We start from the raw sequence: 16,095 nt of genomic DNA, 5'->3' as shown, positions 1-16,095 counted from the left end.
GATGGAGTAGGAGTTTCTTTCCGTCTTCCTTTCTGTCCACTGTTGTGTGTGTGTTTTTTATGGACTCCTTTTTTATTTGCTCTTTTATTTTGTTTTTTAACAAAAAGTCTTCTAAGTAAAGTGTAACAAATTATCTCTTTACAATGCCAGTTAAATGTAGTCTCAAGAAAACGCTGCTCACCACTCCCAATAATGCTGACATATGCTTAGTGGTATTATCTGTTTCTATTCTTGTCAGTGAGAGGAAGGGTTAGTTCTCCAGTACAAAGCACATTTATATTTGTATTTCCTAGTTTTTTGCATTAAATTTTGCTTACATTTAGAAGCATTTGCATATTTTAAGAATCTCACAAAACTACTGTAGAATGTAGTATGTTTTTTTTCAGAAACAATGTGAAAATTAAGTTAAAACATTGTTCACAAAAAGCAGATCTTCCACTGAATTCAGCCCAAGTGTAATTTGCTAAAATACTACCACAGTTCGGCTGATTACAGGTATTGCGGAAGTTGATTTTTATTTTATTCAAAAAAGGTATGGATGTCACAAGCATTCCCATAATGCTGACATGCTGGTCAGACATCATGTCATATGCGTAATTCAGATCTGACTTGAACTATGATTAATTATCTTTTCCTTATTTGTGTTGCATACTTTAGATGGCTACAAAAAGCCACAAGATATCATAGACTAAAGATATTTGCTCAGTCATTAGCAAACCGGTTTGATGTAAATAGGGAGCTTTTTAAGACTTGAATACCAAGCACAATAAGTATGATTATGCTTTTGAAAAGTGAGCATTTCTGCTGCTGGCTTCAGAACATTGTGATGGATGACAAAGAGCAAACTTTCATTCTATCTTGACAAAGCTTGTGTCTGTTGTTGAGATTGTGTTAATTTGCAAAGAATTCCAAAGTAAAGTAACATCAGTATGCCATTCCTTCACGAGACCATCAAATTGGTAAACTGATTAAGATTCATAAGGATTGATTAAATGTTTTCGTTGCTATCTTGATGCGTGAACATGATTTAAGAAATTGGTGATAATTTAATTAAAATGGTCTTTGGCTGGCTTTGAATACCCTAGAAAACCCTTCATGTGCAGTGCTCCATTTAATAACTACACTAGGAGGTCAAATGACATGCACTCTAGGCAGCCACATAAATGATCTGTGCCAAATGCTAGTTATATGCCATTGCACCCAACTCAACTGCCTGTGTTTGTGTATGTTCTTGCATTGCCTCTACCGAGATCCACAAATACCAACTACATTATGGATTGGTCTTCTTCAGTCAAGATGTTTGGGCGATGTTACCTATATCCACTGTGATAGACTGATGTCCTGTCCAGGGTTAGCTCCTGCTTTGTGCAAAATGCTGTTGGGATGAGTGCTGGTTCCATGCTGAATTCGATTAAGCAGTTTTAAGAATGTTACCTTTTATTCTTTACATCTAGGAGAGGCACAATCTGCTTGTGCCACTTTCCTGCTCATCAGAGTATTTTTAAATTTGCAGGTCTCTAAATGACTTCAGCCTCTTGGATCACATAAGCTAATTTGATTTGTGTGAGTGTTAAAAAGTATGTTTCTTATCAGGATATCGCAATTCTGCCTTAGAAATTGATACATATATGTGAATGTAATGAAAAGAGTCAAATTTGGCTTGTAAGTAATATCTAAATGCTCTTCATCTACTCCAATGAAATCAAGTCCAAAACCAGGAGTCAGTCTACAGTGGAGCACACTCAAATCCACACTTAGATGTCAACTTTGAATCCTTAGTTAACCTAACCTAAAAGTGTTTGGGATGTGCGAGGAAAACTAGAGTACTGAGGGAAAAATCCATGCTGGCAACCTACACAAAAGCCACTGAGCTGGTGTTTGAACCCTGTCTCCTGGAGTGGTGAGGCAGCTGCTAACCATCCAGAATTCCAAATATAATCATTTACCTAGTACAGGGGTGGGCAATGTCAGTCCTGGAGAGCTGCAGTGGCTGCAGGTTTTTTTTTCCAACCCAGTTTCTTAATAAGTCAATTACTGCTGATGAAGCACTTATTTCTTAAGTGACATTTTGATGCTTCATTTTAGTGGTCTTGCTTGTTAAGGTTCCCCACCCTTAATTGCTTATTTCAATCTTAAAACTGCTGCATTCACTGTCTTAATGGCTCCTTATTAACAGTAAGATGTAAATGACAAAGCAGTCAGCAGTTCACCATCTACCTTGTTTCGATTTACATCTCTGTGTGTTCATCCTGCACTGTTTGATTTATTAAAACACTTAATAGAAAATGTGACAGGCTTCAAATCATTTTGATGATATCTTTGGAAAGGAAGAAATCTACAATATAAGAACTTTACATTGCAGACTAACAAGCCATAAAATTAAATAAGGTCTGAGATTGGCAAGGATTGGTTTCTAATTAAGCAATTGGGTTGGAATGAAAATCTGTAGCCACTGCTGCTATCCAGGGCCGACATTGCCCACCCCTGAGTTAGTAGATCAGGCACCCCTTGTTTAGTTCAGCCTGTATAATATAATTGAGTTGTCAGTACTTCAGTGTACCCTGCTGTTGGTAATCATTGTTAATAAGCACTGTGCTAATGGCTGAACATCTTACTTTGGCACAAATAACTGCATGGTGTTGTGACTGAGCTAAAGTGCTGTTTCGTAGGTGTTCACATCTGTGGCTTTGCTTACCCAAACTAAATATTTTTTTCAGCATGAGCACGGTATCCACTATAAAACCAAATTCCTTTAAATGTGCTGAACTGTGTTTCTGATTAAGGACATATACAGTACTTCAAAGCCAGGTTTTTCAACCTACCTTGTGCACCTGAATTTTGAATTATTATATGTAGGCTTTAGATTAATTATGCTGTCATAATTGGTGGTCACTTGAAACGAGTATGATGCTCATAGCATGGCTTCATAGATGACTATGGAGCCCTATTCTTGAGTTACAAATCTTGGGGCAGGAGGTTCCATTTGGAGGTGGCTATAGCAAACTGAGTTCTCCTTTCTGTCATCAGCTTTGTCTGATTCAACAGAAAGGTGATGGCCTCAAACTAAGTTGCTGCCTGATGGACTTTATAGCCCCAAATGGTACTTTCTATGGACAGTGCTTGCTTCCCAACTAGCGATGTTGAGCTGGCCTTTGTTGAAGGTAGGTTTTCAGGGTATCTTTGAAACACTCCCTCTGCCCAAGATCTCTGTCCTCTGGTCAGTTGCAAGTAAAGAACCTGTTTGAGGAGATGGAAGACAGGCATTCTGGTGCAGTGACCTCTCCCGTGGAGTTGGTTCTGAAAATTATGGATTCAATGCTAGCAATCTTTGTCTCATTGAGGATGCTGGCATTGGTATGATGATCTTCCCAGTCAATATGGAAAATATTTGCGAGGCAGCGCTGGTGGAATCTCTCTGGAGTTTTCAGGTGCCTCAGGAAAGTGACCCATTTTGCACTGCTGTACAGGAGAGTAGTGATGCAGGCAACCTTGTAGACTATGATCTTGGTGCCCTTTTTGAGGTCGAGGTTTTCAAAGACTCAGTGGCACACAATGCTGTAGGAAAAGAAAGAGACTTAACTTGGTTAATTATCATTCTTTATCAATGCTGGTTGTTAGGCAATTTTGTAAGACACCTAGTTTATTTTCCTTACTTTTCCCTGTAGTAGACGATCGCTAGCCATTAGACTTTTGTCAAGGTAAGTGAAACACTCTTGTTTTAAGAAACATAATGATAGGCAACAAAAAGAATTTTAAGTGAAATCTCTATGTGCAGGGCTGGACCACCCTATATATATATATATATATATATATATATATATATATATACTAGCAAAATACCCGCGCTTCGCAGCGGAGAAGTAGTGTGTTAAAGAGGTTATGAAAAAAAAAGGAAACATTTTAAAAATAACGTAACATGATTGTCAATGTAATTGTGTTGTCATTGTTATGAGTGTTGCTGTGTTTTATATATATAAAATACACACACACACATATAAACATATATATACATATACATATACACATATATATACATATCTACATATATATATATATATATATATATATATATATATATATATATATATACATATACACATCCACATATCAACATATATATATACACATATATACACACACACACGCTTTATGGGTGATGATTGTTTTACTCTTTTTATCTTTATTTTATTTTATTGTAGAATCAACTCCTATCTGCGCACAGCAGGGCAGCCGTGGGCGGATGCGTATGGTGTATTCACTCCATGTTATCGTGCATTGCGCTGTCAGTGGTATTTTGATAAAAGAATTTGAACAACATATAAGAAGCGTATAAATTATTAAACAGTAAAACATTAACATTTAAGAAGTAAAGTTCCATTAAGTACTACTGCAGTGCCTTCGGGGATACCTCATTTTTTGTTTGCCCATTACATGCTTAAATGTATACATTTTTTGGTGCACCTACCCGAGAACACGCGACATATAACCGAGCGTGGGAGAAGCATGGATTTTAAACACGCGTTGAGTTCATCTGCTGGTCTCCCTCATGGAATAACTGGTAATGTTTGACTAAAATCTACAGCGAGTAAAACGACATTACCTCCTTTTTTTTTTTTTACGATCTCTGAGATCTTGCTTTTTTCGGTTCAAGGCTTCATAAGCTCTTTTATGTTGTATGGTGTACTTATCACAAACCATCATCTTTGAATGTTGCAAGACTTTTGCCTTGTATGTAGATCGGGGTAATTACATTCATTGCATTCCTAGTCTGAATCACAATCTGATTGTATGGGTGGTTACCTGGCACTGTAGGGTTGCCACCCGTCCTTTAAAATACGGAATCGTGCCGCGTTTGAGAATGAAATTGCGCGTCCCGTTTTGAATCAATACTGGACGGGATTTATCCCGTATTTTTTTTATCATTTTTTTTTTTAAAGCAGCGTCTCATGCAAATCATCCCACACGCATTTTATGAAGATGCCTCCTTTCCTACTTTTGATTGGGTAATACTTGATGTCATCGTTAGTTTGATTGGTGTTTTTAACTGTCCAGTGAGGAGGGCGTGTCTTTTAAGTAGAGTCTGCAAAGTGTTGGAACTGAGATGTGGCGTCAGCGCCATAGTTGAAGCCCCTAACGTTGCGGTCAGCAAGTCGGCTAACATCCGCCATATGCCGTCTTTCAGTTGCGAGAAGCAGATCATAGAATGGTTGAAACTGTTGCCCCTAACGTTGCGCCACGGCGTGTGCTTCGTTTATACCTCGTGTCTTCTCATTAAACTTTTATCTCGCGAATATGTTATTGCAATCCGCAGCGGGAGCGTTTCTATAAACTTAATTTAAAGTTACGTTTTACACCATGCTTTGTTTCCCTTATGAACATGCTTGTATGCTTAACTCGCTCCGTTCTCAATTGTTTAATTAATTTTTTGCTCTTCGCTGTTTGCGGCTGTTCCTCCATTTCCCCCTACTTCGTTCTTTTATCTCGCGAATATGTTATTGCAATCCTTAACGGGAGCGTTTCAATAAACTGATTGAAAATAGTTTTGCATTTACCTTTTTAGTAAAAGGCGAGCTTTTAAGCCTGAGAAATCACCCCGTAAATGCACACGTTTAATTGGACATGTGTTAATATGTATGGTTACACAGTATTAAAAGACAGTGAACAACATCATTTACCTTTCTTCCCGCGTTTGATAAAAGGTGAGCTTTTAAGCCTCAGAAATCACCCCGTAAATGCACACGTTTAATTGCACGTGTTAATATGTATGCTCACACAGTATTAAAAGACAGTCAAAAATTAACGTCATTTACCTTCGTTCCCGCGTGTGACTCGTGCTGTAAATGTCTTCCTTGTTTTTAGTTCACGTGATTACGTAGGAGGCGTGATGATGCGATACGTGACTCCGCCTCCTCCATTACAGTGTGTGGACAAAAAATATGTTCCAGTTATGACCATTACGCTTTGAATTTCGAAATGAAACCTGCCTAACTTTTGTAAGTAAGCTGTAAGGAATGAGCCTGCCAAATTTCAGCCTTCCACCTACACGGGAAGTTGGAGAATTAGTGATGAGTCAGTCAGTCAGTGAGTGAGTGAGTGAGTGAGTGAGTGAGTGAGTGAGTGAGTGAGTCAGTGAGGGCTTTGCCTTTTATTATTATAGATATATATAGTGTTACACACGTGCACATAGGAGGCAGCTGAAGGGCTCACAAAGGTATAATTCCATGCCAGACCTGGGGGCGGCAGGGTGCACTAATCCTTCCTCTTTTTCCTCGGCTGACCAATGACGGGAAATTTCACCTGGACTGGAGGATGCCACATCCGATTTCCGGGCCTGATGGTGTCACGTTCGGTTCCTGCCCCTTCCCCTGCCAGGCTTTAAAACCACCAGTTATGGTTGTTATATTGTTGGACTGAAGTCTTACTGAGACCTATTCTATGGAACCAACTTTTCAATTTTGGCAGCCTAATTCAAGTATACGGGTGGCTGCCCCCAAACTTCTTCCTATATCTGGCCAATCTTTTCACAATATTTATAGGGTGGCGTGCGGCCGGGACACCTCTAACCCAGGAGGACCAGGGGAGCAAGTGTGGCCAGAGCATTACCTTTCCCGGGACGCTAAATAGCAACCCCACTGGATTGCAGCGGTGCCTTGGACTCATGCAGGGCTTCATGGGAGTTGGAGTTTGGTGCAGCCGTGTTGGGATCCACAGGCGCCACCAGGGGGTGCTGCTCCTGCAGCAGGAGCTGCTGAGCGCTTGTAGGCACTTCTTCCGCCACACCCAGAAGTGCTGCTGGAAATGAGTAATCAAGTGCCTGGAGCACTTCCGGGTGCCTTATAAATGGAGCCAGCAGCCACTACTTGGGGAGCTGGAGTCGGGTGAAAGAGGATGAAGCTTGCGTGTGGAGGAGTGAGGGCGGCAGAAAGAGAAGAAGAGAGAGAGAAGGAAAGAAGGGACTGAGTATTTGGCAGATTTATACATTGTGTGGTGCTGTACAAGGCAAAAAAAGAATTAAACGTGTGTGTTTGTGGACATCTAGTGTCTTGTCTGTGTTCAAGAGCTGAACTTCCACAATATATATATTGCTAAACTTACTTTTTCTATTACTAAGCTCCCCTGTCTCATATCTTTTCGCAATATTAAGAATACAGTAATCCCTCACTTATCGCGGAAGATAGGTTCCAAGGCCGACCGCGATAACTGAATTTCCGCGAAGTAGGGACACCATATTTATTTAATTATTTAAACCCTTTTTTTAAACCCTCCCTGTATTTTTTACAACCCACCCTTTACTCTATTATTAACAGGGACAACTGCTAAGCAATATGAAATCGGTAGATAAGTTTACACTTACTGTATAGCGAAGTACACGTAGCTATATATGACGTGATGATGGTGATGAATACGCTGCGCAATAAAAATGATGACGATGAAGGTGATAATCCCCTGAATGCAGTAGCAACAGCACGTTAATGCTGAATGAGTGAGATGAGACTTCCTGGTTAATGCAGCACTCCGTCGCTGAGCCAATCAGCAGCACACAGGAACTTAACTGTGTGCTCTGATTGGGTAGCTTCTCAGCCATCCGCCAATAGCATCTCTTGTATGAAATCAACTGGGCAAACCAACTGAGGAAGCAAATACCAGAAGTAAAAAGACCCATTGTCCGCAGAAACCCGCGAAGCACCGAAAAATCTGCGTTATATATTTAGATATGCTTACATATAAAATCCGCGAAGTCGTGAATCCGCGAAAAGTGAACCGCAAAGTAGCGAGGGATTACTGTATTAACTTGAATTCTCTGTCTTCTAGAATTGATTCCAAAATGGACTTTTATAATTTATCCACTCCTGTAGAATTGGTCTCATAACACTTGTCTCAATGGTATTCTTAATTCTCTTGCTCCATTAAAAACCAGATTTTTCTTTTTCTGCCCCCTGGTTTACGCCTGAACTTTGGCTTCTGAAAGCTAAAGGCAGGCAACTTGAAAGGTTATATAAAAAATCTGGACTGTTTGTCCACAAAAGTGATGCATAAAAATCGTGTACTCTATTACAAGGATTGTATAGCCCAAACCAAATCTACAGTGCATCCGGAAAGTATTGACAGCGCATCACTTTTTCCACATTTTGTTATGTTAGCTTTATCCCAAAATGGATTAAATTCATTTTTTTCCTCAGAATTCTACACACAACACCCCATAATGACAATGTGAAAAAAGTTTACTTGAGGTTTTTGCAAATTTATTAAAAATCAAAAAACTGAGAAATCACATGTACATAAGTATTCACAGCCTTTGCTCAATACTTTGTCGATGCACCTTTGGCAGCAATTACAGCCTCAAATCTTTTTGAATATGATGCCACAAGCTTGGCACACCTATCCTTGGCCAGTTTCGCCCATTCCTCTTTGCAGCACTTCTCAATCTCCATCAGGTTGGATGGGAAGTGTCGGTGTACAGCCATTTTAAGATCTCTCCAGAGATGTTCAATCGGATTCAAGTCTGGGCTCTGGCTGGGCCACTCAAGGACATTCACAGAGTTGTCCTGAAGAAACTCCTTTGATATCTTGGCTGTGTGTTTAGGGTCGTTGTCCTGCTGAAAGATGAACTGTCGCCCCAGTCTGAGGTCAAGAGCGCTCTGGAGCAGGTTTTCATCCAGGATGTCTCTGTATATTGCTGCAATCATCTTTCCCTTTATCCTGACTAGTCTCCCAGTTCTTGGCGCTGAAAAACATCCCCACAGCATGATACTGCCACCACCACACTTCACTGTAGGGACGGTGCCAGGTTTCCTCCAAAAGTGACGCCAAGCATTCACACCAAAGGGTTCAATCTTTGTCTCATCAGACCAGAGAATTTTCTTTCTCATGGTCTGAGAGTCCTTCAGGTGCCTTTTGGCAAACTCCAGGCGGGCTGCCATGTACCTTTTACTAAGGAGTGGCTTCCGTCTGGCCACTCTACCATACAGGCCTGATTGGTGGATTGCTGCAGAGATGGTTGTCCTTCTGGAAGGTTCTCCTCTTTCCACAGAGGAGCTCTGACAGAGTGACCATCGGGTTCTTGGTCATCTCCCTGACTAAGGTCTTTCTCCTCCGATCGCTCAGTTTATATGGCCAGCCAGCTCTAGGAAGAGTCCTGGTGGTTTCGAACTTCTTCCACTTACGGATGATGGAGGCCACTGTGCTCATTGGGACCTTCAAAGCAGCAGAAATTTTTCTGTAACCTTCCCCAGATTTATGCCTCGATACAATCCTGTCTCAGAGGTCTACAGACAATTCCTTTGACTTCATGCTTGGTTTGTGCTCTGACATGAACTGTCAACTGTGGGGCCTTATATAGACAGGTGTGTGCCTTTCCAAATCATGTCCAATCAACTGAATTTACCACAGGTGGACTCCAATTAAGCTGCAGAAACATTTCAAGGATGATCAGGGGAAACAGGATGCACCTGAGCTCAATTTTGAGCTTCATGGCAAAGGCTGTGAATACTTATGTACATGTGCTTTCTCAATTTTTTAATTTTTAATAAATTTGCAAAAATCTCAAGTAAACTTTTTTCACGTTGTCTTTATGGGGTGTTGTGTGTAGAATTCTGAGGAAAAAAATGAATTTAATCCATTTTGGAATAAGGCTGTAATATAACAAAATGTGATGCGCTGTGAATACTTTCCGGATGCACTGTAACTATTACACTCAGTTAATTACTTGTAATACAGGTAACACCAAGTCTTTGTTTTCACTACTTAATAATGTTACACAACCTCCAGACTCTTTACCATCTCACCTTTACTCAACTGCTTTCTGTAATTCTCTTATGTCCTTTTTTAATGAGAAAATCCAGAGGATACATCGGCACCTCGGTCCAGATTCTCTCTGTACTTCCTTTGAACTACACTCACCTCTTCACTCTTTTTCTTCTTTCCAGCTTCCCACTTCCTCAGAAATATCAGATCTCATCTGCAAATCTAAGTCATCCATTTGTCAGCTGGATCCCCTCCCTACAGTTCTGATTAAAGCCTGCCTCTCCTCTTTGGTCCCTCTCATTTCTGCCATAATTCGCTCTTCTCTTACTACTGGTATTATTCCCTCATCTTTTAAAACTGCTGCAATAACCCCAATACTGAGAAAACCTGGTGCTGATCCTACTAACTTCAATAATTTTCGCCCCATTTCTAATTTGCCCTTTATCTGTAAAATTCTTGAAAACATAGTAGCTATCCAACTTCACTCCCACTTATCTCATAATAATCTATATGAAAAGTTCCAGTCTGGTTTTCGCCCCGTTCACAGTACAGAAACAGCACTTGTTAAAATTACCAATGACCTTCTTATGGCTGCTGACTCCAGTCTAATTACTATTCCCATCCTATTTGTCATACCACTCTCCTTAATAGATTATCTTTGATTGGGATTACCCATATTCCACTTGATTGTTTTAGATCCTACCTTTCAGGCCGCACTCAGTTCATTCAGCTTAAAATCTTCACATCCCAACCCACCGCTGTTTCTTCAGGTGTGCCCCAGGGCTCTGTCCTGGGGCCTCTTCTTTTTATTATTTACCTTCTTCCCCTTGGCATTATTTTTCGTAAATATAACATTAGTTTTCACTGATATGCTGACGACACCCAGCTCTACCTTGCTAGTAAACCCACCTCTTTCTTTCCGCCATCTTCGCTTGTCGACTGCATTGCTGAAATTAAATCCTGGTTTTCTTTGAATTTTCTTAAATTAAACAGTGACAAAACTGAGGTTCTCCTCATTGGTTCAAAATCATCATTTTCCAAAGCCAATAATCTTTCTTTTGTTATTGATAACTCCGTTGTTTCCCCTTCACCTCAGGTCAAGAGTCTGGGTGTCATCCTCGACAGTACTCTATCTTTACAATCTCACATTAATAACATCACCTGGTCTACTTACTTCCACCTGCGTAATATCAATCGCATCCGCCCCTCCCTCACTCCCCATACCACTGCCATTCTTGTTCAGAGTCTTGTTACTTCTCGTCTTGACTATTGCAATTCACTCCTCTTTGGTTTCTCTAATAAATCTCTCAGAAAGCTTCAGCTAGTCCAGAATTCTGCAGCACGCATCATTACTCGAACCACATCTATTCACCATATTACTCCAGTCTTGCAGCAGCTTCATTGGCTCCCGATTAAGTCTCGAATTGATTTTAAAATTTTGCTATTAACATTTAAGGCCATTCATAACCTTTCCCCTCCATATCTGTCCAACCTTCTCCATGTTGCCATTCCCTCCCGTAACCTTTGATCCTCTTCCTCCATCCATCTGATTGTCCCTCTCGCCCGTCTAACCACCATGGGGAGCAGAGCATTCAGTCGTTCTGCTGCCAAGCTCTAGAATTCATTACCTACCAAGCTTAGAAATACCAAATCATTTTCATCCTTCAAATGTAAACTTGAAACACATGTTTAAAATGGCTTTTTCTTTATGATTACAGTGGCTTTGTTTGGTTTTATTTTTTATATTTTCTGATGTTTTAAGTTGTTTATAATGTGTCTTATTTATTTATTTATTGTTCAGTGTCCTTGAGTTCTCAGAAAAGCGCCTTTTATAAATAAAATGTATTATTATTATTATTATTATTATATACTGACAAGAGAAACGTAACACAGAAGAGGCTGTTTACTGATTATTTATCATTCTAGTTCATTTTGGCACAGATAAACAGTTTACGATACCAGTTTTTTAAGGATAATGCTTAATATAATGTTGAGTTGTTCTAGATTCAAGTGGAAGATTCATCTTGCATTGGAGTGTATTCTTTCTTTATGTGACATGATGGGTTGTGTTTTTTTCAGCTAGGTTTAAGCTTTTTGCTGTGTCCTCTGCAACTTCTTAGAAAAAAGTATTATTTATTCAGGTACATGACTTTAGATGCCGTGGTTCCCATATAGAGCTGCTTTTCATTCTTTTCAGGCTGGGTTAAATTACTGGCACAAGCTTGGCTTAGAAGAGTAGGTCTCAGCTTTAGGTCCACAAAGAGAAAGAGATTGTCAGTCTTCAGCTCTCCGAAAAGGAAGCAGCTAATCTGCTTTTTAGTTTCATAAAAAGTTTGTGCAAGAGGTAATTTTGGAGAATGAGAGCAGACTGAGCCCCAGAAAGATAAGTGCAACTAGTTTTTAAACGAATATACAGTCTCTTGTTGTTGGATTAAAGTCACTTCCAACTACCAAATCAGTCCCTTCTCATAGATCCTCTATTTTGTACCTCCCAGTTGTCATTATTTGAATTACAGCTCTTTGCTGTAGGGTTTACACCTTGTTATAAGATGAGTTACACCATGTTATAAGATGAAGTACAGACTGGTCCTGGTACAACGAGTTGAACAAATGACTACTGAGGAATGGGAAGAGGTCAACAGCTTCCAGTTTCCTGTGATTTTTCATTGCCAGCGGTTCCGTTATGTAGCCAGGGACACTGAGCGACAATATTTTTTCCCCAAATATTGAAGGATAGTCCCAGGCTCAGATACGGTCGCATCCAAAAGTTTTGAGAATGACACAAGTATTGGTTTTCACAAAGTTTGCTGCTTCAGTGTTTTTAGATCGTTTTATCAGATGTTTCTATGGTATACTGAAGTATAATTACAAGTATTTCATAGGTTTCAAAGGCTTTTATTGACAATTACATTAAGTTTGTGCAAAGAGTCAATATTTGCAGTGTTGGCCCTTTGTTTTTCAAGACCACTGCAGTTTGCCCTGGCATGCTGTGAATCAACTTCTGGGTCAAATCCTGACTGATGGTAGCCCATTCTTGCATAATCAATGCTTGGAGTTTGTCAGAATTTGTGGGTTTTTGTTTGTCCACCTGCCTCTTGAGGATTGACCACACGTTCTCAATGGGTTTAAGGTCTGGGGAGTTTCCTGACTATGGAACCTGTGGACACTTTTTGTGACTGAAGACAGAGAAGAAAATTAAAATTAGTAAAAACCTTTTATTGATACATACCAGACAAGGGTAAAATGACAGAAAAATACAGTCCTAGGACACCGCACTTCATCTGCCTCGAGCGCAGATATCCTTGCTCTTTTATACCTTTCTAGTCTCCTGATCGTTGACCACGTAAGCAATAAAAATAGCGTCCTGACTCATTTTGTATTATTCCAATTTGTAAAGTCCTTACCCTAAAGGTATATTTTCTTGTCACACACATCATTGAAAGAAAACTTCCAGAAAGTATACATGCTTTTTGTCACGTACGCAAAACACAAACAAGTTTGATCATTCTGTTCTATTTTCTGTACTTACACACATACATTTTGTTCAATTACATCATTTTATGTTTTTATACTCCTCCCTTTTTGAACAAAATGATGTGGGCAGTAGAATTAAATTGAAATGGTTGATGAAGGGGAAGGGGGGGGAAAAGGGGATGGGGAGGAGAAAATGGAAGAAGCTATACGAGACATGTGCTCCTCATGTAGCATATATGCCCTTTCCATAGAGGCGGTAAAGTACTTAGATAGAGATCACCACCCATCCTTGGGTAGCCTGAGAGGGTGCGGGTAACAGCCAGCAGAAAAAGTATTTTTAAGATAGCCATTTCTTGCAATGCGATGCGTGGATCCAGGCAGGCAGTCCTTCAACTTTCACGGCATGTGGTGTGGATAGAAGAATTTGGAATGGTCCTCTCCACCTAGGCTGATGCCAGTGTTTCCTCCGAGTATCTCGAACCAGGATCCAGGTGCCCAAGGGAATTGGTAAATCCTTGGAAAGGGGGCTGGTCCTCCAGGCTTGATTAACCTGCTGGTGGATTTCCTTCAACGAGGTTCGCAAACCTGCAAGACTAGAGAGAAGATCATTGTCCACAGTATGCAAATTCACATTTCCTACAACCATGCCAATGGGCATGGGACGTCCGGTCAGAATCTCAAACGGCGATAGTCCCAGTTGTCAGTGTGTCCGTCCCCTTAGTCCCATTAAAGCTAAGGGTAGTGCATCCGGCCATGATAAATTAGTTTGTTCACAAATTTTTGCGAGTTTAGCTTTTAAAGTGCCATTGCATCGTTCTACGATGCCTCCGCTTTGGGGATGGTATTTACAATAATGGTGCACATTAATTTGGAGCCAGGTGGTTAATTCATTTATAACGGAGTTCACAAAATGAGTGCCATTATCTGTTTGTAACTTTTGAGGGATACCCCATCTTGGAATAATCTCTTTAATTAGTGCTTTAGCTACTGTTTTGGCATCGTTGTGTTTTGAAGGGAAAGCCTCTACCCATCGGGAGAACACATCGACAATCACAAGACAATATCGGTACCCTTTAGACGGGGTTAGTTCAATGAAATCCATTTGGAGGTGTTCAAACGGACCCATTGGATTAGGGGTAACGGCGGGACTTACCTGGGTACCTTTTCCCACATTAAACTTTTGACATATTGCACAGCGTCTGCAAAATTGCTCTGCATATGTAGAGAAACCTACAGCTTCCCAATGTTTTTCAACATCTCGAACCATGGCATCTCTACCTGCGTGATCGAGGCCATGGGCGATTTTTGCCATTCCTGGGAAAGAGGCTTTTGGGAGAAAAGGTTTGTTAGTGTGTTTATGAGTCCAGACTCCATCAGAGAGGGACCCTTCTTTGGACCATTTTCTCCTTTCGATATCCATGGCTGCACTCTGTAAAGAAATAATTTGATTATCAGGGTCCTGGTCATTTCTCTGTTGGAATAAAGAAATTGGTGTGTTATTATATGCAGCCTCTTTAGCAAAGTGGTCAGCTAATTCATTTCCTTTGCTAACAGGATCCTGTTTTCCTGTGTGAGCTTGACATTTAACAATCGCTAGCTTTGATGGTTTGGTTATAGCTTCTAAAAGGGATTCGATCAATTTCTGATGTTGGATGGGTTTGCCAGTACTGGTCTTAAATCCCCTTAGTTTCCATAGTGCTCCATGATCATGGCAGACTCCAAAAGCATACCTGGAATCCGTATAAATTGTTACGATCTTCCCTTCGGACAGCTGACATGCTCGAGTGAGTGCTACGAGTTCAGCTGCTTGTGCACTCAAGCTTGATGAAATTCGATTTGCTTCCAGCAGGCGGTCCCCTTGGACCACTGCGTAACTGGTTGAGATGTGAAGTTTTGGCTTGTACTAGGATAGAATGTACAGCGTGAGGCACTTTAACTGTTAGGGGGCTCATGAGAACTACATCCGTGCTTGCTAATACAGCTTCTGTTGTTGCAGCCACAGCACGAAGACACGGAGGAAGTGCTGCGGCCACTGGATCCAGTTTTTTAGAAAAATAAGCCACCGGTCTTTGTTTATCTCCATGTTGTTGCGTCAGTACTGCATTCATAAATCCCTGCTTTTCGTCCACGAACAAAGTGAATGGACGAGAATGATCAGGCAAACCAAGCGCGGGCGCAGATAGAAGAGCAGTTTTGAGGTCACAGAGAGCCTTCTCAGCCTGTTCATTCCATTGGACCTGGCCAGAAAGGGGGATGCCAGGAGTATTAGCCAATTGTTGCAACGGCTGTGCTCTTTCAGTAAAATTTAGAACCCACTGTCTGCAGTAGCCCAGAGTACCTAAAACAGACATAACCTGTTGTTTTGTGACCGGTCTAGGAAGATTTTGGATGGCTGTAATGCGATCGCTAGAGAGAGCTCTTGTTCCATACGTAATGTCATGACCTAGATATTTTACAGTTGTTTTGATTAGCTGCAGCTTAACTTTAGAAACTTTATGGCCATTGTCCCCCAAAAACAGCAACAATTTCTGGGTATCTTTTGTACAATCATCTTCCGTAGCGCTACATATCATTATGTCATCTACATACTGTATCAATGTACTACCTCTTTCCGGCCAAAAGCCTTCTAAATTTTGGGCAAGAGCTTGTCCATAAACACAAGGGGCTTCAGTGTATCCCTGAGGCATGACGGTCCATGTCCAACGGCGGTACCGCGTTTGACGAGATCGGAATGTACGGCGGAGATGCCAGCCTCTGCTTCGGGAGACAGAGGACATTGGGCACGGTGCGGGCGGAAGGAGGATTTCGGGTGGATCACCAGAGGCTCACAATGGGCTATCCTTCCATAATCATTCTTTCCCTGGGACCATAGTGAAT

General features: G+C 40.8%; 1 protein-coding gene and 1 long non-coding RNA gene across 2 annotated transcripts in view; one reads left to right on the top strand and one right to left on the bottom strand.

The window, feature by feature from the left end:
• LOC114650889 (tenascin-like) overlaps positions 1-16,095 on the top strand; it is a 585,410-nt gene that overhangs the window by 348,825 nt on the left and 220,490 nt on the right. The gene's annotated exons all lie outside the window — the stretch shown is intronic.
• Positions 1-16,095, bottom strand: part of LOC127529643 (uncharacterized) — a 744,809-nt gene that overhangs the window by 581,113 nt on the left and 147,601 nt on the right. The gene's annotated exons all lie outside the window — the stretch shown is intronic.

Source organism: Erpetoichthys calabaricus, chromosome 1 (genome assembly GCF_900747795.2).
Source record: "Erpetoichthys calabaricus chromosome 1, fErpCal1.3, whole genome shotgun sequence".
NCBI classification, from domain to species: Eukaryota; Metazoa; Chordata; class Cladistia; order Polypteriformes; family Polypteridae; genus Erpetoichthys; species Erpetoichthys calabaricus.
The sequence above is the reverse complement of the archived record's forward strand: the minus strand, read 5'-3'. Positions and strand labels throughout refer to the sequence as shown.